Genomic DNA, 25,251 nt, shown 5'->3' on the forward strand with positions numbered 1-25,251 from the left:
CATTCTCACGTTGTTCCATTGTTTGCTCGACATGACAATCTTTCGTTAAGTGTAGTCCACCGCATTGCTCACAACTGATTTGTATTGCGTGAATATCTTTAGTCATCTTTTCCATTCGTCTTTCGAAAGCATCTATTTTTGCGAAAATGGAATCAAAGTCATGGCTAGAATCGGCTCTAGCCGCTTAAGATGAATGAATAATATCTTTTTTCTGATGCCACTCATGTGAGTGGGAGGCTGTATTATCAATAATTTTGTGAGCTTCAGTAGCGGTTTTCTTCATAATGGAACCACCAGCGGCTGTGTCGATGTCTTTTCGTGTAGCGATGTCGACTCCTTTATAAAATATTTGTACTATTTGAAAAGTGTCTAAACCGTGTTGAGGACATCCTCTCAACATCCTTCCGAATCTTGTCCATGCCTCATATAACGTTTCATTTGGCTTTTGCATGAACGTGGCAATTTCTCCTTGAAGTCTCACGGCTTTAGATGCCGGAAAGAATCTTTGAAGAAATTTCTCAACTAAAACATCCCTTGTATCAATTGCTCCTACGGGTAATGATTCTAACCAATCTTTGGCTTCCCCAATTAAAGTCCAAGGACACAACATAAGATAGATCGTTTCATCCTCAATTTCTCAGATTTTAAATAAAGTACAAATCCTATTAAAGGTTCGAAGATGTTCGTTTGGATCTTCTTTTGTTGTACCACCGAATTGGCATTGATTAGTGACCATGTGTAAGATTTGACCTTGGCCTGTGCGTGTGGCTCTCATTCGATCTTCCATAATTTGAGGTACTGGATCTGCCATATCTTGAATAGTTGAATCTGAATCACTATTTGATTCTGTTTTAACGGTTTCTTCCTTGATAACCTCTGTTTGAATAATTTGTGGTTCAGGAGGAATGATTAGTGGTTCAGGATCTCTAAATTGTCCTTGAATATCCTCCGGGACCTCAATTGTGAAGTTGGGTTCAAAAAATGGATTATCGGAAATTTGAATTGGAATACTTGTTCGACTAGAGGATGATTCTAAAGAAAAATCCACGGCGGCAATATTGGCTAGATGTCTTGATCGAGTTACAGGTGGTGAACGTATGAAAGGTGGTGAACGTTTTGCTCGGTGCATTCACTGAATATCCTATTAGTTAAAAAGATAAAAATTATATAAGTTATCAAATTAATAAACTTTTCTGATTTTGCCCACGTTTCGAATAGCCAAAAGATGCAGCAGGTAGCCAGGACCCTTTAAATCAGAAATCCACAACTCGCCACTAACAAATCCAACTATTACTACGAACCAGAAAATTGGCGTCAATTAATTTAATTGCTTACAAAAAAAAATTTTCGAAATTTTGAAATAAAAATCTATGTCCTAAAAACTAGAGCGTAGAAATGAAAAAGAAAAAGCGCGTCAAAAACGTCGAAAAATAAAAATAAGAAAGAAAAACGTCGAAACTTAAAAGTCTAAAAACTAAATCTAAAAAGTTGCGCCTAAAGGCTTAAATCTAAAGGAAATTAGCAATTACTTAAAAGGTACTAAAATCTATGAAATACTAAAGCGAAAAGTAGCGTCGTAAAATTCTAAGGCGTTTAAAATCTAGTTCTAAGAAAAAGACCTTTAGGGAAAATTACGGCAAAACTTAAAAATTAAACTTAAACTAAGGCGAAATGAAGCTAAAATTATAATTACGAACTAAACGACTAAAAAGGTACAATTAATAAAAAGATATATTATAAAAATAATAAAAATATTATTTTATATAAAAATATTATTTTTATATTATTAGTGTATAAAAATAAAACATCTATATATTTAATAATAATAATTAAACTTAAAATTACAAAATAAATATTAAAACTAAAAATATAAACTAATTAATTAAACTAACCCTAATTAAATTAATAATAATTAAAATATAAACCCTAATTCTGTATTCAATGCGTACAAGGTTGGGTCTGTCAGCCTAACTCATGCGATCGCATGAATTTTGGGCGTTGGGCTCATGCGATCACATGAGCCTTCAGTCCAGGAAAGAATTGGGCTTCGGCCAGGCTTCGGCACAATTTCTTTTTTTTATTTTATTTTTTATTTTGATTTTAAATTTCTAAATAGATAGAAAATACTTATATAATTTAAAATAAACTTATATTTTTTTAAATCTAAAAATAAAACCACTTTTTAATTTTATAAACAAAAATCTTAAAAATAAATAAATAAATAAATAAATAAATAAATATATATATATATATATATATATATATATATATATATATATATATATATATATATATATATATATATATATATATATTATTTTCTCTTTTATATTTTTATATTATTATAAAAACAATATATTTTTAGAAATAAAAATTATATTTTTTTACATAAATATAGTTTACAAAAATATAGCGTTTCGCCAGTCCCCGGCAGCGGCGCCAAAAACTTGATGTGATTGCAAAAGGCGGTATATTTTTTAGACGTTATATATTACGTTATATTTTACACAAGTTTTATTTAATTTACAATTGGGATATACCTAAACCTTGCTACACACTTATAGGCAGTGTACTTAATCGTGGGGTAATTTAGCTTTTAGTAAGTCCGGTTCTTTCCACAGGGACTGCTAGGCGGTTAAAAAGAATATAAGTTTATATATATATATATATATATATATATATATATATATATATATATATATATATATATATATATATATATATATATATATATATATATAACATCGTAGTATTATTATTATTATAAAAGGGGGGTTTTACCGTTTAACGACCGGTTTGTCAATTTTTATATTTTTAATGACAGTAAAATAAATAACAATAAAATAAATAACAATATTTAAATTGCGATAAAGTAAATTGCAATAATTAAAATGACAGTAAATAAAATGACAGTAAATATAGGTACGATGAAATATGAAATAAAAGTATTATGCTTATTTAAACTTCCGTAATCATGATGTTTGACGTTTTGATTTTAATTTATTACCATGGGTTAATTGTCCTTTATCCTGGATTGTTTGATACTTCTATCTGGTTTTTGTCCATAATAGTCCATCGGTCATAAATATAAAGTGCGAGTGTCCTCTTCAAATTACCTTTACACCCGAAGTCAAATAGTCCAACTAATTAAGGATTTAAACTGTGACGCGGTTTTCACTTCTGTCAACAATTACACCAGTTGTCAATGTATGTAATTCACCACTGTTTTAATTAATTATGAATATTAATTTATCAACTTGATCAGTTTGAATAATCAATTACCTAACCTGAATAATTAATTAAATGATTATAACAGACTCCGTATGAACGTCACTACGTAAGACAACCATAATCATTATTAATTATTAGGTTAATTAATTTGAAGATAGGTTCGACAGACTCCAATGAGTTGTCACTCAATTAGACAATACCCCCATCTATTAATAGTCCATAGTCCAATATCCACAAGTGTCGGTCTTTTGTCCAAACCTTAATTATGTTCCAAAGTCCAATAACTCCGTCTTAATATTTAGTCCAACATCACGATTACTTCGGCTCAAATAAGCATAATAATAACTTAGCTACGAGACATTAATTTAAAAAGGAAGAACATAGCTTACAATGATTATTAATTGCGTAGCGTTACACGGACAGAGTTTCGACTTAAAAACCGTAAAACATTCGTTACAATAACCCAATTATTATTAAACTTAAATTAAACTTAAAATTATAAATAAATATAAATATATATATTGAGAGAATAAGAGAGATTGAATTAAGGTGTACGAGTTCGGCAGAAACTGGTGGCTTTTATAGACTTTTCCTGAAACTGAGGCCCATGCGATCGTATGGCTTTTCAGTGTAATTCCCATGCGATTGCAAGGCCAGGCTGGCCATGCTCCATCTTGATTAAAACGTGGGTTGCTGAATTATTTTATAATATATAATATAATATATATAATTTTATATAGTTATATATATATATATATTATATTATATTCTTGTGCATAGTTAACTTGTAACTTTTGCTCCGTTGAGTTGTACGTTGTTACTCGGTTTATGTCTCGGTTTCTGATTTTCGAACGTCTTTTCATATGCTTTGAAAACTTGTACTTTGCGTTTCGCGACTTGTACTCTAATCAATATTTAGACGTTAATCATCAATAAATTGAACCACTTGTATTGTAACTTGTACGTTTGAGCATTCTGGTCATTTGCGTCTTTAAATCGTCGTTTCAGTCTTCCGTCTTCTTATTTTATTAATCAAACAATTATCACTTGGAAATAGAACAATTGCAACTAAAAGCTTGTCTTTCTGGAAAGATAATTCTATGAAATATATGTTCGTTTTTAGCATTATCAATCATAAATAATCATTTCAATAATTTTAATAGACCACAAGATTTTATTTTCATAAACAATGTGCAGGAACTCTCATCTGCAAAATCCATTCATACGAATAAATACCTGGTAATAGACATTAACAAAATGCATCTAGAATATCCCCAATCATATAGGGACCTCATTTGTATAATAAATATCTAAGTACTAAAGCATCCATAATCTGGATGGGGTTTGTTAGGCCCAATAGATTTATAAAACATTTTATAAAATTATTCTACATTGAGGTGTAACAAAAATATTTAACGATACAACTCAGCTTACAATTTAAAAATTCATGCTAAACAACATATAATAATCCATGCTAAACATCATATAATAATCCATGATAAACAGCATATAGTAATCAATAGTTCTATTCCACAGTCTGAGGTGTAACCAAAAATATTTGTTGATACAACTCAACGTAGAATTTATTTTTGACGTAACTATTTTGTAAAATCAAAAAGTTCATTTATTCATCCCAAAAATATTTAAAGAGTTTTAAAAATGGGATTAATTTTTGTGTCTATTTCATCAAACATTTATAAAGCAGCGCATGTATTATCAGCTCAAAAATATATATTGCAAAAGCAATTAAAAAGGGAGCAAATGAAACTCATGATACGATATTTTGTAGTAAAATATGCATACGACGGAATTGAACAATGCAGGGTTGGCCTCGGATTCACGAACCTATATCAATTATATATATTAAAACACAAAATAGTAATCGAACAAGTTTATATTTATTATTAATAATATACTTGTTATATTATATGTTATATAGATAAATTTAATATATTTAATCTATATATTTTATATAACTAATATTTATCATATTAAATTTTAATATAGTAACTACTCATTAAAATATTTTAATAATTAATTGGTTTATAATTAATATATAATTATAATATATATATATATATATATATATATATATATATATATATATATATATATATATTATTTAATATAATATTATGTATTAAGGTTTATATATATTATGTAATATATTAATATTTATATATATATTCTTTTATGTTAATATTTACATTAGAGTATATATCATATTTTATTAATGTCATAAATATATTTTTATATAGATAGTCTTTATTTGATTTAATAATACTAATAATGATAATAATAATAATAATAATGATAAAAATAATGCTGATTAAAAAAAATCATGATAATTCTAAATATAATAATAATGATAATTTCAATAATAAAAATGATAATTTTAATAAAAATGTTAATTTCAATAATAATATTAATTTTAATAAAAATGATAAATTTAAAAATAATGATACTTTTAGTAATAATGATAATAATAATAATACTGATAAAAATAATAACTATAATAATAATAATTTTACTACTAATGATAATAATGATAATAATTTTAATAATAATAATTCTAATAATGATAATCATATCAATAATAATAATGATAATATTAATAATAATACTTATGTTGATAATAATAATAATGATAATAATATAAATTATATTAATGATAGTAATAATAATAATTAACTTAACAATAATAACAATAATAATAATAATAATAATAATAATAATAATAATAATAATAATAATATTAATAATAATAATAATAATAATAATACCTTTAAAGGATTTAAAAGGCTTTCCAAAAAAAATTTGTCACAGCCCAGGCTCGAACCCGAGACCTCTCGATTAAACCAAACACCCCTAACCATTCCTCTGCACTTTCATTTCTGATTTAATTCGGATTCTATTTTCTTTTAACTCATTTTCTGTTTTCATCTTCTTCTTCAAATCGACCAGAGACCAATTAACAATCAAAATAGCGAGTACAAAATTTGGTTTACGATGTGAAATTGAAACAGAAACGATTAGTTACGGTTGATTGAATTAACAGAAAAGAAAATTCAAACAACAGTAGCAAGACACGAAAAAAAACTTAAAGAACTCCAAATTTGATTTTAAATTTCAAACACTTTTAGACAACGATTTCTACATGAAATACGTTGTAAATCCATCATAGAATCTTATTGAATCGTCAATTAATCCAGAAATATCAACACGAATTCGAATTTTACGATGAACAAAATTGTTAACTTTTTATTTTAAATTTGACTCCAAAATTGGTAATCATTATGAGGAATTGGAATGTGAAATTTTGCAGATAGTTTGACTAGAGGATTCCTAACACAACTGCAATTTTAGATTTTGAAAATTTAATCGAATTCGAGCTTTTGATAAAAAGTTACAGTGAACAGAGGTTATAGCTGTTTTCATCATTTTTCTGTTAAACAAATAATAGCAGCTAAGGTAATTATATTTGATAATGATAGTGGAAATTTGAAGGATTCTTATCAACAACATTGAGCTGCTTGATTGTTATATAAAGCGTGTGTGTATCGACAGCTTATTCGAGCAGACAGAAAAATAAAGGTAGTTAATGACCTGAAACAAATTCTTCTTATCTGTCTTAATCAGTTTTATTTTTAATTAATATTAATAATTAATAAATATATTAATAATAATAATACTAATAATAGTAATAATTATATTAATAATAATAATTATAATAATAATTATAAAATGATAATAATAATATTATTAATGATAATAATAATAAATAGTATTATTTTTATAATAATAATAATAATGATAACTATAATAATAATGATTTTTAATGATAATGGCAATAATAATTATAAAAATAATAATAATAATAATAACTAAAATCATAATTTTACTACTCATTATAATAATGATAATAATATTTATAATAATCATAAAAATAATGATATTAGTATTAATATTAATAACTTTAATAATAATTATAGTGATAATAATGTTAATGATAATAATAATAATACTAATTATAATAATATTACTATTACTAATGATAATAAATATAATAATAATAATAATAATAATAATAATAATAATAATAATAATAATAATATAACAAATTACATGTATCAAATTTCATATCTATATATTATATATTGAAAATAATAATATTAATAATACTGATATTAATATTAATATTAATATTAATCTTAATAATAATAATGAAAGTAATAATAATAATATTAATATAATAACTATATTTTAACTTGCAATTAAATTTAATATATTAATGTTACATATTATTAATTATGTAATATTTAATATATATATATATATATATATATATATATATATATATATATATATATATATATATATATATATATATATATATATATATATATATATATATATATATATATATATATATAACATATATTGAATATTGAATATTTATACATTTTAATATAAATATATATTATTATATAATATGTGTTTGTATATTAATTATATTATAATTAAATATACAAATATGAAAATATAAATGTTTTATATATATATAAGTATTATATATATTTATTTAAAATATTATGTTATTTCATCATAGAAATAAATATTATAAATTTCAACATATAATATTTATACTTTTTATATATATTACAATATACGTATAATAATAATTATGTATAGAAATTATATATATATATATATATATATATATATATATATATATATATATATATATATATATATATATATATATATATATATTCATTTTAATAACAACTTTGTTATCTTGTATATTATTTTACATATTTATTTCTAATGATTAAATTGTATTTTATTATTTCAAATTATTATATATACTTATATTTATATTTATATATATATATATACATATTTATTTATAAACAATTGTTCGTGAATCGTCGAAAATAGTCGAAGGTTAATTGAATTCATGAAAACAGTTCAAAATTTTTGAGACTCAACATTACAGACTTTGCTTATCGTGTCAGAAATATTAATTCACATAAAGATTTGGTTTAAAATAAGTCAAAATTTTCCGGGTCGTCACAGTACCTACCCGTTAAAGAAATTTCATCCTGAAATTTAACAGAGATCGTCATGGCTGACAATAAGAATGTTTCCATGATGAATACGAGTTGAAAATTTGAGTTTTATCACCATTGAGTAATATGGATAAAACAATTCGATTACGTGAAGAGTACGAGTGAAGCTGTTGAAAAAGAGTGAAATGAGGAAAATAAAGATTCGTCTTAACTTTTGACATAGTCGCGATTGATTTCTGAAATTTCAAGGAATTTAAAGAAAATCTTCGTAATCTATAGAAGATTTGATTCTCCGGTAATTAGGATTCTCTTTGATTAAATGCAGTCATCTGCCTTGATTGCTTTGTCTGATATTTCACTATAAATCTACCTCTTCCGTTCCATTATTTTCATCACTCCTATACTTTCTTTCCTCAATTCATACCTCAAAAGATCCGTTAATATGCTAAATCCTATTCTTATCCTTGATATTTTTCTGACTGTCGCTTCTGTCATTCTTTTTTTCATCTGCCACCGGAGGAATATGTTTACTTCTATTATTACCTTGGGTTTATAGTGTTTTTAATTCTCCCGTGTCTTTACGTTGCTATACGCATTGATATACACGGTTTGTAATTTCTGTGTTGTTGTCGGGCTTTATATTTTTCCTTATATTTCGGAGTTCCATTCTTTTGTTTTTCTCTTCTAGACCTTAAGTAAAGCGATCAAGATGTCTCGAATTTGTAGATTAAATCTTTGAATGACTAATATCCCAAGAAGGAAATTGAAATAGCACGCTCTGATTTATTAAATTACCAGAAATCACGGAAAAGATAGAAATATCAAGGAAATATTTTCTCTATATGTTTAGAGATTAAATAGAATGAAAGAGTTATGTAACATGGCACATGATGAGTGTAAAGTCTATCAATCATTACTGTCATCACGTTCCATTAGAAATTCAGTATGACTTAATGTAATATAACCACGTTGGCCATGCCTCATTATATTATACTAACTCATGCTTTCCATTCTCAACACTTCTCTAAGAAATCATTCATAAATTAAACTCGAATGTTACAGAATATAGAAACTAAAATAGTTTCCTTTAGATAGCGTGGAGAGATAAATAATTCCGGACAAGAATAGTTATGAAGATATCTTCAGAAATATAGAAGATATTTATACTGAAAGATACGATGATATCTTAGAATTTCTAGAATTAAAGAATGTTTGAAGAAAATTCGTCCGCAAGGATTTAGAATATGTAAGGAGTAAGGTATTCGCTAAAGATTTCAGCAGATACTGAATCATCTGGATTCTGTAAGTACATGTTTAGTCCTTGTGATTTGTCAACAACCTTCTTCATAGTTTGCTCAATCCATTTTTCAGTACTAAATATGAGCTTTTCAACACACCATCCTTTATTATCAAACTTTTGGCCATTAAGACCATCTATAGCTTTTGCTGCTTCATCAGCATTCTCACGTCTAAATCATTGGTTACCAAACCGAGGTGTTTTCAAGAATTTTGAAGGGTTTGAACGTAGATTGTAATCGTCAAGATACATGTGATTGTTTAAGATGAAATCAAGTGGCAACTTTGAAGAAATGTTCACTCTAATATGTTAATATTTCATAGTTTTGATACTTTTTAATTGTCCATTATTAGTAGTCCAATGTTAGTAGTCCAATAGTCCAATAGTCCAATAATCCAATAGTCTAATAGTCCAATAGTCCAATAATCTAATAGTCCAATAGTTCAATATATAATCTTAGAATTAATCAAGACGTATTGTATACGTATTGCCTAAGACTCAATCACGACCCATTGTACGCATATTGTCTTAGAGTTAACCCAGACGTATTGTGTACATGTGCCTTGCAATTTATCCGACGTATTGCATAACTATTGTCTTAACTAATCAAGATTATATTATATTATCTCAGGTTTAGCCAAGACTAGTATATTACAAGGAAATAGTCATGACAGATATAGGAACAGTTAGCTAGGATATGGTTAGCGTAGATTCTTAACAAAATTTTACATAGCTAATTAGTTTGTTTCTAATCAATTTTATTTTGTCCATAATTTTTTCATTATGCCACTTGTTAGATCTTGACTTGGATTATGATCTGTCAAAATCAGAATATGGAATTGAATTTGAATGAAAATGGTTACTCTTTGGTAAACGGATACGTATATTTGTGGATGTAGGTAGGATAGTTAATGAATGTTGAATCAGAATTGAAGAATGTATAGTGTAATGTATTAATGTGAAATCTAAATATTTCTCGGGTATTACCTACCCGTTAAAATATTCTCATCATTAGTAGTTTGTACAAAAAGAATTTTAATTACAATCTTTATGAAAATATACTTACATATATATTTTCTTCTAATGTAATCATGGATTTAATGAGTCAATATGATATTAATCTCATTTGATTTACCATTAGAACTACAATACATAATCTCTAAAACATTAGAGATTACATAATCGCCATGTAGAACGAAGATAAATGATGTAGAACGATATGTAGAACGATGATTATGCTCGAGGTATAGATTGTGATGTTGAGGCGTGTGATGTTGAGGCTTGTGTTGTTGGTGGTACAACTGTTGATGTTGGTGGTACTGTTGGTGCCGATGATGTTGCTGGTGCTTGTAAGTTTTGCACCATATTCTCCAAAGCCACTACTCGAGCGTGAAGCTCATTGACTTCTTCTATTACTCCGGGATGATTGGCGGTTGAAACGAGCGGATGAATAAGGTTTAGAATAGTAGATATTACATAATCGTTGTGAGATATCCTGGAAATGAGGGTGAAAATAGTGTTTCGGATTGGTTCGCCGGTAAGTGCTTCAGGTTCGTCGCCAAGAGGTGAATTTGGTTGATGGAAGGGATCGCCTTCTTCTCGCCTCCATTGATTAAGTCGACTACGAACCTATCCCCAATTCATCCAGAATTGATGATGGATAATTGGTTGATCCATATCGGAATAACTGTTAGAATCCGAGGAATTTGAACTAGTTGCGAGTTCCATTTTGTACGGTCAGATAAAGGATTTTTCGATATGAAATGATTTTTGGATATCGGATGATATTCTAATTACATTGAATACCTATATATAGTACAAAGAATCCCGTAGATTACGGAGGAATTTTCGAAAGATATCAAGCAAAGTTTATAGTAACAGATACACTAAGATATGAATTCATCTATACACTATCTACGCAATAAATGCAGTAAGACGTGTCTAGACTAAGAATGATAAGCATGTAATTCCCGACAAGAAATGATAAGCAAAACTTTTGACATGCAGACACGGTCGATGTCCAGACTTACTAATGCATCTTAACAACATCCGGTTAGACACACTAATGCAAGACCTGGTACGCTAAGACCAACGCTCTGATACTAACTAAAATGACCCGTCCAAATCCACCTGGACGAATACATCAATGTTTGGTCCCATTGCGAGGTACTGAACTCTATATGATACGTTTTACAAGCATTGCATTCATTTTTAAAAGACAAACTCATTTCAAAATATAACCTTTCCGTATAAATGATATATGTTTCCCATAATATGAACGACTAATCTTGTCATGTACTTAATAATAGCCTTTTTGAACTCAAACGACTTGAATGCAACGTATTTTAAAATATGCCATGAACGACTCCAAGTAATATCTTTAAATTAGCAAATGCACAGCGGAAGATTTCTTTAATACCTGAGAATAAAAATGCTTAAAAGTGTCAACCAAAAGGTTGGTGAGTTCATAGGTTTATCACAAATAATCATTTCAATAATTTTAATATACCACAAGATTTCATTTTCATAAACAATGTGCAGGAACTCTCATCTGCAAAATCCATTCATACGAATAAACACCTGGTAACCGACATTAACAAAATGCATCTAGAATATCCCCAATCATACAGGAACTCTCATCTGTATAATAAATATCGAAGTACTAAAGCATCCCTAACTTGGATGGGGTTTGTTAGGCCTAATAGATTTATAAAACATTTTATAAAATTATTTTACATTGAGGTGTAACAAAAATATTTAACGATACAACGCAGCTTAGAATTTAAAAATCCATGCTAAACAACATATAATAATCCATGCTAAACAACATATAACAATTCATGCTAAACAGCATATAGTAATCAATAGTTCTATTCCACAGTCTGAGGTGTAACCAAAAATATTTGTTGATACAACTCAACGTAGAATTTATTTTTGACGTAACTATTTTGTAAATCAAAAAGTTCATTTATTCATCCTAAAAACATTTAAAGAGTTTTAAAAATGGGATTAGTTTTTGTGTCTATTTCGTCAATCATTTATAAAGCAGCGCATGTATTCTCAGCCCAAAAATATATATTGCAAAAGCAATTAAAAAGGGAGCAAATGAAACTCACGATACGATATTTTGTAGTAAAATATGCATACGACGGAACTGAACAATGCATGGTTGGCCTCGGATTCACGAACCTATATCAATTATATATATTAAAACACAAAATAGTAATCGAACAAGTTTATATTTATTATTAATAATATACTTGTTATAGTATATGTTATATAGATAGATTTAATATATTTTATATAACTAACATTTATCATATTAAATTTTAATATAGTAACTACTCATTAAAATATTTTAATAATTAATTGGTTTATAATTAATATATAATTATAATATATATATATATATATATATATATATATATATATATATATATATATATATATAATTAGTTATATATTATATTATATTTATATACATAATTAATTTGTAACTTTCGGTCCGTTGCGTCGTACGTTGAAAGCTGGTTATTAATTGGTTTATAATTAATATATAATTAATATATATATATATATATATATATATATATATATATATATATATATATATATTATTTAATATAATATTATCTATTAAGGTTTATATATATTATGTAATATATTAATATTTATATATATTCTTTTATGTTAATATTTACATTATAGTATATATCATATTTTATTAATGTCATAAATATATTTTTATATAGATAATCTTCATTTGATTTAATAATACTAATAATGATGATAATAATAATAATGATAAAAATAATACTAATTAAAAAAATCATGATTATTCTAAATATAATAATAATGATAATTTCAACAATAAAAATGATAATTTTGATAAAAATGTTAATTTCAATAATAATACTAATTTTAATAAAAATGATAAATTTAAAAATAATGATACTTTTAGTAATAATGATAATAATAATAATAATAATAATAATAATACTGATAATAATAATAACTATAATAATAATAATTTTACTACTAATGATAATAATGATAATAATTTTAATAATAATAATACTAATAATGATAATCATATCAATAATAATAATGATAATATTAATAATAATACTTATGTTAATAATAATAATAATGATAATAATATAAATTATATTATTGATAGTAATAATAATAATTAACTTAACAATAATAAAAATAATTAATAATAATAATAATAATAATCATAATAATAATAATAATAATAATAATAATAATAATAATAATAATAATAATAATAATAATAATAATAATAATAATAAAAATACTACCTTTAAGGATTTAAAAGGCTTTCCAAAAAATTTTTGTCACAGCCCGGTGATAATGCTAAAAATGAACATATATTTCATAGCATTATCCTTCCAAAAAGACAAGCTTTTAGTTGCAATTGTTCTATTTACAAGTGATATTCGTTTAAATAATAAAAGGTGAAGACAAAAGGCAGAATTGATGATTTAAAGACGCAAATGACCAAAAAGCTCAAATGTACAAGATACAATTCAAGTGGTTCAATTTATTGATGAATAACGTCTAAAAATGACAAAAGTACAATCCGCGAAATGCAAAGTACAAGATATCTAAGCATACGAAAAGGCGTTCGAAAATCCGGAATCGAGACATGAACTAACTATCAACGTACGACTCAACGGAGCAAAAATTACAAGTCAACTATGCACAAGAATATAATATAATATATACTTAATTATATATATATATTATATTATATATTATGTCGGCAGCCCACGTTCCAAATTAATCAATGAGCTGGAAAAAGGACCTCCGCGATCGCGGAGCCCCAAGGCACAAACTCATCGCGATCGCGGAGCTATCGAATTCAGAAATGCCTATAAAAGCTCCAGCCTTCTGCCGATGAATACACACCATTTTGAATCCGAGGATTCAATCTCACTCTTTCTCTCTTTATATTTATATTTAATTATAATTTTAATTTAAGTTAATAATAATAATAAGGTTATTGTAACAAATGTTTTAAGGTTTTGTAAGTCAAAACTCTGTCCGTGTAACACTACGTGATTAATACTCATTGTAAGTTATGCTCAACCTTTTTAAATTAATGTCTCGTAACTAAGTTATTATTATGCTTATTTGAGCCGAAGTAATCGTGATGTTAGACTAAATATTAAGACCGGGTTATTGGATTTTGGAACATAATTAATGTTTGAATAAAGACTGACACTTGTGGACATTGGACTATGGACCATTAATAGATGGGGGTATTGTCTAATCGAGTAACAACTCATTAGAGTCTGTCGAACCTATCTTCAAATTAATTAACCTAATAATTAATAATGATTATGGTTGTCCTATTTAGTGACGTTCATACAGAGTCTATTATAATCATTTAATTAATTATTCGGGTTGGGTAATTGATTATTCAAACTGATCAAGTGGGTAAATGAATATTCATATCTAATTAAAATAGGGGTGAATTGCATACAGTGATAACTGGTGTAATTGTTGACAGAAGTGATAACTGCGTCACAGTTTAAATCCTTAATTAGTTGGACTATTTGACTTCGGGTATAAGGGTAATTTGATGAGGACACTCGCACTTTATATTTATGACCGATGGACTATTATGGACAAAAAACCAGATAGACGTATCAAATAATCCAGGACAAATAACAATTAACCCAGAGTAATAATTGTGACGACCCGGATTTTTCCGACTACTTGATTATACTATCTACATGATTTAATAATTCCGACTTGATAAGCAATGAATTTTAATAAGTCTTGAACCTCCGGAAAGAGTTTTATATAACCATTTGACTACCCTTTTATTCCTACGATTCACGAACGTCATAATTTGTATTAATTATATATATATATATATATATATATATATATATATATATATATATATATATATATATATATATAACTTGAAAATATGATAATTAAATATCTCATTAAGTATATTAACAAGGTATTATATATACATTTTCATACTACTAATTTAAAGAGTTTTCGAATAGTATATATGTTACTTTTTAAACGACGTAATTAACTTATGTTAAAATGTATTTACATACAATGTATTATGAGTATAAATACATCCTTAAAAGTATTGAATACACTTAATAATATACAAATACAGATAAGGGATAGTTATATTCGTATTTCCGTTCATTTTTTTAAAGAATTCTACTCGTATTTATACAGTATTTATACGGTATTTATACATGTTTTATACGCAGCTTCTAGAAGTATTTACTATTTGTATATACCAATAGAAATCTACAATTACGTATTTATACAGTATTTATACGCGTATTATACGCAGCTTCTAGAAGTATTTACTATTGGTATATACGAATAGTAATCTACAATTATTGATGTATTATGTCATGCATGACCTAATGGTTTTTAACTTATCTTAGATATTTTTCACTAAAAACCAAATTTATGAGCCTATAAATAAGCACCATTTCTAACTCATTTTTACACATTCATTTTCCAAATTTTACTTACAATTTTCACACACATTTGCAAGAACTATCTCATTCTTTGCTGTACTACTTAATTCCAGCAACTTTACATTCTAAACATGAGGTAAAAACTCTACTTCAACTCTTGTTCAATACATATGTTTATAACTATCTATATAAAAGTTTATAAACTAGAACATAGTTTAGTTGATTCTAAACTTGTTTGAAAAACAAATCTAATCTTTCTAGCTTAACTCTAATAATACTTATTTATATGTATTATGATGTTATATTAAGTTAATATAAGAACTTATAACTTGTACATATGAAGAACACCTTGAAACTTAACATATATCGTTTAATCTCCATTCGGTAAAAAGCGGGCTGTTTTGGGTTGGGAATTAAAAACCTATATTAGACTTTGAGTTTGAGGCTAAGACTTTGGAAATATGTTAATATATGTAATTAAGACTTCCAGTAATTTTTTCATGATTTTATACAAAGTGGAAGTATATTATTAAAAATCATATATCGGGTGGATGCCGGGATTCTTCCAAATCTGACCACCGGCACAAAAAGAGGGTAAAACTCTAAAAATTACTACTTGGGCTGAACTTTTCGAATTGGTTTTGAAAAATTAACTTCCTAAGGAATCCATAGCAATTTGATTCACTTTAAACGGAGTTGTAATGAATATTTGGCGAGCAAAACAAAATCTGCTAAAATTAACATTATATGGACGAAATTCATCTTATAAAAACTATATTAACCATATCCTTGCTAACTTTTCCTATATCCTATATATATTTGGACATGTTATCAATAGTATAACAAAATATCATAATCTTGGTTGATTCTGAGATTGTATATATATAATAATCTTGGTACGTTCCATGACAATACGTATACAATACGTTTTGATAAATCCTAAGTCAACACGTCTCTGGATTGATGCAAGACAATATGTACACAATACACCGTGGGGTAATTCTAAGATTATATATATATACCGATTATTGGACTGTTGGACTTTTCGGACTATTTTGGACTACTAACAAAGGACTACTAACAATGGACTACTAACATAAAATGTTAAAAATTATTATATAAGTATTCTATGAACTTGCTATATTAATTTTGTTCACATGTATCATTATCTGAATCGTTATTATTGATATAGGTTTGTGAATCCAAGGACGTCGGCTATATTTTAATAAGTTGAAAACTTGTTAAAACTATACTTTTACGACAGTGAGTATATAGTCCTATTTTTAAACTCTACAAATATATTAGGATGAGAATACATGCAGCTTTTGTTTTTCGAAATAGACACAAGTACTTAAATATATATTCTATGTTGAGTTGTACATTTGTATATATCCCTAATAGTCTGATAACTATTTGTTACATGTGGTTAACATGTAAGCGCGAATCCTATTGATAGATCTATTGGGTTTGACAACCCCACTCGGGCTAGTTAGCACTAGTTCATAACGGGTGTTTTGTACTTCGTTTTACTACACTTGGTACGGTGTAGAGATAACTTTGAAAAGGGAATATGCATAGAAAACATCTGTTAAGTATAGTTACTGGCAAGGTTGGAGATCTCGGATCTCGGATCTCGGAGAGATCTCGTTTGGACATTTTTGGGGAGATCTCGACATCTCGGAAAAATCTCGGGGAGATCTCGGGCGTTGACTTACGTTGACTTTTTAGTTTTTTAATATAAATATATATAAATAAATAAATATATGTACATTTATATACATTTTTACGAGATTTTACAAGTAAATCGATGAAATGAGAGAGAAAATACGAAAAATCACGTGATCTTAATAGAAAATTCAAGAAATGAGCGAGAAAATTCGAGAAATCTTCGCTTTGACCAAGTTTTACCTCGCTGAACGAGAAATCTCGGGAGATGGACATCTCGTCTCGATGGCCTTCCAAAAACGAGATCTCAGGGAGATCTCGGGGAGAAATAAGGAGATTTACAACACTGGTTACTGGGCACTCAACAAAAGTATAGAATATCTTTGCAGAAACGTTTATAACATGAAATCTTGTGGTCTATTATTATATCTTATGCTAGCTTTAAAACCTATATCTCACCAACCTTTGTGTTGACAGTTTAAAGCATGTTTATTCTCAGGTCCCTAGAAGTCTTCCGCTATTTGCTTATACGTTATACAAGCTATGTGAATGGAGTCATACATGCTTTATTCGAGAAAACATTGCATTCACAAAATCATCATCATGTATCTTATTTTGACTCAATGAATGTATTATTGTAAACAATTATTTAGAGGGATTTTCTATACGTAGAAATCATCAGATTTCAAAAACCTTGGATTTTATATATTCATTTATGGTGTGTCTTTCAAAAGAATGCAAAGTTTACAAAACGTATCATATAGAGATCAATACCTCGTAATGAAATCGATGAATGATGTACTACGTCTAAAGGGATTTGGACGGGTCATCGTAGTTGGTATCAGAGCATTGGTCTTAGCAAACCAGAATTTGCATTAGTGTGTCTAACCGGAAATTGTTAGGATGCATTAATGAGTCTGGACTTTGACCGTGTCTGTATGTCAAAAGTTTTGCTTATCATTCCTTGTCGAAAATTACCTGCTTATCATTATTAGTCTAGACACGTCTTACTACATTGATTGCATGATTAGTGTGTAGACAAAATTCATATCTTAGCGTATCTGTTACTGTAACCTTTGTCTGACAGCTTCTGAAAATTTCTCCGTAATTCGCGGGATCCTTTATACTTTATATTGGTATTCTATGCAAATAGAATATCATCTGATATCCGAAAATCATTTCATATCGAAAATCCTTTATTTAACCGTGCAAGATGAATCCTGCAACTAGTTCGAGTTCCTCAGAGTTTGATATCTATTTCGACATGGATTTCTACCTGAGCTCCGAAAGCAGTGTCACCGGAATGGATCAACCAATCAGCCATCATCAATTCTGGATGAATTGAGGGTGGGTTCGTAGCCGACTCAATCAATGGAGACAAGAAGAAGGCGATCCCTTCCATCCACCGAATTTTCCTCTTGGCGAAGAACCTGATGCACTTACCGGCGAACCTGTTCGAAACACCATCTTCACCCTCATTTCTAGAATAGCTCGCAACGATTACATAATATCTAGTATTCTAAACCTTATTCATCCGCTCATTCCAACCACCAATCATCCCAGAATAATAGAAGAAGTCGACGAGCTTCGCGCTCGAGTAATCAATCTGGAGAATATAGTGCACAACTTACAAGCACCAGCAACACCTGCAGCACCACAATATCCGCAAGTTCCATAACCACCGATAATATCAACACCTCAATCACCAATATGTATATTGTATTATCGAGTTATGAAATATTAACTCATTCTTTTCAAGGAATTTATATGTATATTTTATATATATAAATTTTGAAACCATAATTTATCTTTTCATACTAAGCTATTACGTATGAATTTTTAAAGGGTAGATACTACTCGGTTAATTCATATTGCTAATATGCTACGATGTACATCCTTCGTTAATAACTTAACAATTGTTAACTATAATATTTGCATCAACTCAATGAATTCTATCCCCTAATAAACCAAGTGTAATATTCAAATATAGGTTTGATTTTACACTTTCATTTCCGATGTACTTGAAACCTTCTAGAAAACATCATTCGTGCCTTGCGAAGTTCACAAGAATTCCACGAGTATCAATATCTTTCACCGAGGAATGTCAATAAGATTAAATAACGAAGTATTGATTACATTAGCAAAATACTCTACGAAGATTATCTAAAGTTTTAGAGATTATTCATTTTTAGTTCCAGTCAAAAATCAAATGAGTTTAATATGAACTCATTAAATCTGTATTACGTCTGAAGAAAATATACATACATATATTTTCATAAAGACTGTAATAAAAATTCTCTTGTACAAAATATTATTTGTGAAAATTTTTTAACGGGTAGGTAATACCCGAGAAATATTTAAGTTCACAATTAATATGTTACACTGTATACTCTTCAATTATTCGATAATCATTATCTATACTCACTACTTCCACAATGATATATATTCTTCCATAAGAAATCAGAACAACCATTCCCATCCAAATTCAATTACATATTCTGATTTTGACAGATCAGAATTCAAGTCAAGATATAACAGATAACATCACTCTTAGATCCTTACATCTTTCAAAACCATACTTTGAATTCAAAACTGTAATAGAACGTCACTCTTATTCATAAAACCCAGAAATATATTCATTTTATTCAAAATCCTAAATGATTTCATCTTGAACATCATGTGTATATTGACGATTACAACATGCGTTCAAACCCTTCATGAGTCTTGAAAACACTCCAACTGATGAACAATCAAGAGGATGAACCAACCACACGTTATCTACGAAAAAGATTTACACATATATTCATACACCTGGAAAACTCTCATAACTAAATAACAGCCTAACAAGTATATGTGCTAGATCTTTTGACATTGTTATTACCAAAAAATAACCTTACAATCCTTTTTCAAAGTATTCAGTTTTATCACACTTCTAACAAGTCAACTTCGACTTCTCGTTCGGATTAGCCCTATTATAATCTTGATATATACGTTTGCCTTTTTGCTTTTGTTACCGGGGAACCTTTTATATTCCACCATATTAACAGTAAACATATCAGCAGCTTCATTACTCTTCGGCGTAAGTCTCTCCGAAAAATCACTATCATTATTTATTGAAATCCTATCATGTACTCATCAACGTCTTGTAACGATAATTGTCATACCATATATCGGGAAGCATCAATCATTATTTCGAAATTCACAACGTTTCTACATCAACAGTTATATATATACATATAACGTCTATCTCCTGAACTTATATACTTCAATTTTGAATTTCTGAAAAACACCTCAGTTCGTGAATCAATTCTAGGAGTTTTGAAAAGCTAATGAAGCAGCAAAAACTGTAAATGACCTTAACAATCAAAAGTTTGATTATAAAGAATAGTGTGTCAAGAAAGGCTCAGAAAAAGAGAAAAATTTTGTACAGAAAAACGGATTGAGCAAACCATGAAAGAGACCGTGGACATATCACAAGAAATAAACCTATAATCCAGATGTTCCAGTATCTGATAAAATCTTCCACGAATACCTTGCTCCTTACTTATTTTAAATCCTTGCAAAAAATTTCAAAATATCATCATATCTTTATTATAAATATCTTCGATATTTTTGAAGATATCTTCATAACTATTCTTGTCCGAAATCACTTATCTCTTCGTGCTATCTGTGTTACATCATAAAGGAAACTGTTTTAGTTTCTAAATTTCTATAAGCTACGAGTTTAAATTATGAATGTTTTTGAGGTAGTGTTGGGAATTGAAGCATGAGTTAGTATAATATAATGACGCCTGATCAACGTGGTTATATTACAGTAAGTCATGCTGAGTTTCTAATGGAACGTGATGATTCACAGATTATACCATCTTCATATGCCATGTTACACGATTCTTTCATTCTATTTAACCTCTAAACATATCAAGAACATATTTTCTTGATAGTTTTATCTTTTCCGTGATACCGGTAATTTACCAAATTAAAATCGTGCTATTATAATTCCTTTCTGCTTAAAACATTAGTTATGTTCATTCAAAATTTCGTACCTACTTAATCGAGACGTATCGATCGTTTGCTTAAAGTGGAGAAAAGAAAAGCATGGAGCTCATACAAAGCCCGATAACAACACAGAAATTACAAACCGTGTATATCAATGAGTATAGTAATATAAAGACACGGGAGAATGATAAATACAACAATCCCTAGAGCATAGTAAAAATAAACAGATTCCTCCGGAGGAAGCTGAAAGAGAAGGAGGATGGAGGCGAACGTCAATATCAGGTCAAGAACCAGAACTGGATTGAGCATTTTCACAATCTTTTGAATGTATGAATTGGGGAAAGAAAGTAGAGATGGTAAAAAAAAAATGAGACGGAAGAGGTCAATTTATAGTGAAAATATCAGATAGAGCAATCGAGACAGATTACCGTATTTAATTAATGAGGATCCTAATCTCCTTAAATCCCGAAAAATCAAATCTCATATATATTTCGAAGATTTTCTTTACATTCCTTGAAATCCGGGAATCAACTGTGACTACATCATTAGTTGAGATGAAACTTTATTTTCTCAATTCCATCTTTTATGATAGCTTCACTCATACTCTTCACGTAATCGAATTGATCTATCCATATTTCTCAATGGTGAAAAACTCTATATTTATTGAACTCATGCTATTCATAAACGAAACTCGACTCATTCAAGGTATTCAAAATACTCCATTAATCTATTTCCTTGATAATGATTATATGAACAAATTGAATTCATGATATGAATTCAAGTTACATCATATTTCTTGATACAAGAATATTCTTGTTTTCATTATCAAACTTTCCTTAGCCAAATTTCGGGACGAAATTTCTTTAACGGGTAGGTACTGTGACGACCCGGATTTTTCCGACTACTTGATTATACTATCTACATGATTTAATAATTCCGACTTGATAAGCAATGAATTTTAATAAGTCTTGAACCTCCGAAAAGAGTTTTATATAAGCATTTGACTACCCTTTTATTCCTACGATTCACGAACGTCATAATTTGTATTAATTATATATATATATATATATATATATATATATATATATATATATATATATATATATATATATATATATATATATATATATAACTTGAAAATATGATAATTAAATATCTCATTAAGTATATTAACAAGGTATTATATATACATTTTCATACTAATAATTTAAAGAGTTTTCGAACAGTATATATGTTACTTTTTAAACGACGTAATTAACTTATGTTAAAATGTATTTACATACAATGTATTATGAGTATAAATACATCCTTAAAAGTATTGAATACACTTAATAATATACAAATACAGATAAGGGATAGCTATATTCGTATTTCTGTTCATTTTTTCTCAAGAATTCTACTCGTATTTATACAGTATTTATACGGTATTTATACGCGTATTATACACATCTTCTAGAAGTATTTACTATTGGTATATACCAATAGAAATCTACAACTACGTATTTATACGGTATTTATATGCGTATTATACGCAGCTTCTAGAAGTATTTACTATTGGTATATACGAATAGTAATCTACAATTATTGATGTATTATGTCATGCATGACCTAATGGTTTTTAACTTATCTTAGATATTTTTCACTAAAAACCAAATTTACGAGCCTATACATAAGCACCATTTCTAACTCATTTTTACACATTCATTTTTTAAATTTTACTTACAATTTTCACACACACTTGCAAGAACTATCTCATTCTTTGTTCTACTACTTAATTCTAGCAACTTTACATTCTAAACATGAGGTAAAAACTCTACTTCAACTCTTGTTCAATACATATGTTTATAGCTATCTATATAAAAGTTTATAAACTAGAACATAGTTTAGTTGATTCTAAACTTGTTTGAAAAACAAATCTAATCTTTCTAGATTAACTCTAATAACACTTATTTATATGTATTATGATGTTATATTAAGTTAATATAAGAACTTATAACTTGTACATATGAAGAACACCTTGAAACTTAACATATATCGTTTAATCTCCATTCGGTAAAAAGCGGCTGTTTTGGGTTGGGAATTAAAAACCTATCTTAGACTTTGAGTTTGAGGCTAAGACTTTGGAAATATGTTAATATATGTAATTAAGACTTCCAGTAATTTTTTCATGATTTTAGACAAAGTGGAAGTATATTAGCAAAAATCATATATCGGGTGGATGCCGGGATTCTTCCAAATCTGACCACCGGCACAAAAAGAGGGTAAAACTCTAAAAATTACTACTTGGGCTGAACTTTTCGAATTGGTTTCGAAAAATTAACTTCCTAAGGAATCCATAGCAATTTGATTCACTTTAAATGGAGTTGTAATGAATATTTGGCGAGCAAAACAAAATCTGCTAAAATTAACTTTATATGGACGAAATTCATCTTATAAAAACTATATTAACCATATCCTTGCTAACTTTTCCTATATCCTATATATATTTGGACATGTTATCAATAGTATAACAAAATATTATAATCTTGGTTGAATCTGAGATTTTATATATATAATAATCTTGGTACGTTCCATGACAATACGTATACAATACGTTTTGATAAATCCTAAGTCAACATGTCTCTGGATTGATGCAAGACAATATGTACACAATACGCCGTGGGATAATTCTAAGATTATATATATATACCGATTATTGGACTGTTGGACTTTTCGGACTATTTTGGACTACTAACAAAGGACTACTAACAATGGACTACTAACATAAAATGTTAAAAATTATTATATAAGTATTCTATGAACTTGCTATATTAATTTTGTTCACATGTATTATTATCTGAATCGTTATTATTGATATAGGTTTGTGAATCCAAGGACGTCGGCTATATTTTAATAAGTTGAAAACTTGTTAAAACTATACTTTTACGACAGTGAGTATATAGTCCCATTTTTAAACTCTACAAATATTTTGGGATGAGAATACATGCAACTTTTGTTTTTCGAAATAGACACAAGTACTTAAATATATATTCTATGTTGAGTTGTACATTTGTATATAACCCTAATAATCTGGTAACTATTTGTTACATGTGGTTAACATGTAAGCGCGAATCCTATTGATAGATCTATTGGGTTTGACAACCCACTCGGGCTAGTTAGCACTAGTTCATAACGAGTGTTTAGTACTTCGTTTAACTACACTTGGTACGGTGTAGAGATAACTTTGAAAAGAGAATATGCACGAAAAACATCTGTTAAGTATAGTTACTGGGCACTCAACAAACGTATAGAATATCTTTGCAGAAACGTTTATAACATGAAATCTTGTGGTCTATTATTATATCTTATACTAGCTTTAAAACCTATATCTCACCAACCTTTGTGTTGACAGTTTAAAGCATGTTTATTTTTAGGTCCCTAGAAGTCTTTCGCTGTTTGCTTATACGTTATACAAGCTATGTGAATGGAGTCATACATGCTTTATTCGAGAAAACAT

The 25,251-nt window shown here is 27.8% G+C and overlaps 1 non-coding gene across 1 annotated transcript; it reads left to right on the forward strand.

The window, feature by feature from the left end:
* The first annotated feature begins 371 nt into the window (after positions 1-371).
* Positions 372-478, forward strand: LOC139903098 (small nucleolar RNA R71). Its single transcript, XR_011777942.1, has one exon. It is a non-coding gene; the product is annotated as a small nucleolar RNA R71 (small nucleolar RNA).
* Positions 479-25,251: the final 24,773 nt, after the last annotated feature.

The sequence above is a fragment of the Rutidosis leptorrhynchoides genome, chromosome 3 (genome assembly GCF_046630445.1).
Source record: "Rutidosis leptorrhynchoides isolate AG116_Rl617_1_P2 chromosome 3, CSIRO_AGI_Rlap_v1, whole genome shotgun sequence".
NCBI lineage: Eukaryota > Viridiplantae > Streptophyta > Magnoliopsida > Asterales > Asteraceae > Rutidosis > Rutidosis leptorrhynchoides.